Source organism: Nanorana parkeri, unplaced genomic scaffold (assembly GCF_000935625.1).
Source record: "Nanorana parkeri isolate BGI_ZX_2015 unplaced genomic scaffold, ASM93562v1 scaffold14, whole genome shotgun sequence".
Classification (NCBI taxonomy): Eukaryota; Metazoa; Chordata; class Amphibia; order Anura; family Dicroglossidae; genus Nanorana; species Nanorana parkeri.
This window is the reverse complement of record NW_017306282.1, coordinates 1,249,785-1,251,856: the sequence shown is the minus strand read 5'-3', so window position 1 is coordinate 1,251,856 and position 2,072 is coordinate 1,249,785.

The following is a 2,072-nucleotide window of genomic DNA, read 5'->3' as shown; positions in this document are numbered from 1 at the left end:
CTAGAAGATGAAGGATCAGTCCTCCAAAAACAGCCATTTCAGATAAGGGTGTATTACAGTGAACCTGGATCTGCCAGTCTCATTCATCCTGCTGCAGTCTCCATTATGACTATACAGAAATAAACAGGCTGTTAATGTTATTCTGAAAATGCTAGATGCTTGGCTGTATTGGATGCTTTGTGAGACATACACCAGGAACAAGCATACAAAAACAAAAACAGAAAACACTTAACATAGATGTCCAGCCAAAAAAGGATTTTATATATTATTATTTTTTATATAAATATTTTATTTGTCTTGCTTTTGGGGCTTTTCCCCTCACTTCCAGGACAGGAAACTAGGGGAAAGAACTACAATGGAACTCAACAGAAGCTCTAAGCCCTCCGCACAAAATGAAAAACTTAAATTTTGCCTGAACATACACCTTATTACTTGTACTGGGTCAAAGACTACAAAAGGCCCGAAGCCACTGGATCATACTGACAGCCCAGTAACTAATATTTTTAGAAGGAGAGGTCAGCAACGGGAGCCTTAATACCTCCTCAGCATAGGTTTCCTTCCATGCTTCCAATGGGTGGGTAGAAGTCAGACCCCAGGTACAGAGACTTTACCTATGGAGCTCTCGAGGGATATAAGAAACTGGATGACTGAACAAACGTACAGGCCGCACACATGGCTGTGCTTTTTCTTCAATTACAATGATCTTTCTTAAGGTGCCCATACACTGCACGATTATCGTACGATAATCGTATGCGATCGGTTTTTCGTACGATAATCGAGCAGTGTGAACGGAGACGTGCGACCGTTTCTACTGTACGGTCGCACGTCTTCTGTCGAACCAGCATGTTCGAAAACCAGCCAGGAATCGTACGATTCTCGGCTGGTTAGAACGGTGCTCGGAAGACAAATGCGAACGGGCCGGTGTGCGCACGCGCACACTGCCCGTTCAGCATTGCGGTCATCGGAAGCCCGCCCCTCAGGGGGGCGGGCTTGCGATGATCGAGAGTGCGATCTGCCTGTCCAAGATAGGCAGATCGTACGTTTTTTTAATCCCTGTACAACCATCGCAAGACTAAAGTCTTGCGATGGTTGTAGAGTGTATGGCCACCTTTAGAACCACTCCTTGGCCTCGCATACACTGTTACTCCTGCGTAACACGACTTCACCGTCAATCAGGGCTTATCGATCCCTTTGATTAAGTCATGATTGAGGGCAAAATGCGTCAGTGGAGTCAAGTCAGGCAGAAGGAACGATGCAAGTAGGGCCATGTAGTGGTTTTAATGAAGCACATAGAGCAGTGTGCGGCCTGGAAAATTTTTTGTGACTGCAGGAAGGCCCAGCAACCGTGGCTGGTGGGCGCAATGAGGCTTCCTTGAGCGGAACAGCTTGGGTAGGATTGGTTGTTTGGCTAGCTGATTGAATCTGCTAGCATCCACCAAAAACGGAAATATCTGGTTGAGCTGACTGACCCCCTTAAAAAAAAAAAAAAAAAAACATAGCTTTATATAGAATGATACACTTAACATAGACGGTAGTGTAATAAGCATTTGTGCGGTGTACCTGAGGGTTTTCTATAAGGCACTAACAAGATGAGGACAGGGAATGGACTTCATGCAAATGGGATCGATTTGGTTTCTATTTTTCCCATCAATTACTATAAATTATGTAGAACACTAGACAAGAGTGTGCGAGTGTGTAAGGAAAAAAGTGTGCAAGTGTGTGTGTGTATTTTTGTTTCTTAACTAAGTCTAGACAAAACTTTGTATTTGAAATTTGACTACAGTGTCCCTGCCAGGTTTTTACTGCTGTGGGAGGCTCCAATTCCTCTCCTACTTCCCGTCTTGCCGACCACAGTTTCGCCAGGCAGGAATGGAGGAGAAATCTGCAACGGGGCCGAGAAAGAAATAAGCATCTGACAGGGGGTTCTAGCTTCCCCCTACTCTACTAAAGAGACGCAGGTTCATTTCTGTCGATGCCATTAAATAAATCTTCTTACTTCCGGTCTGGTGAATCGGTTGTCAGAACAGGAAGTTAGAGTTGGGGGGTGAATTGAGTGTGTGTATATATTGTAT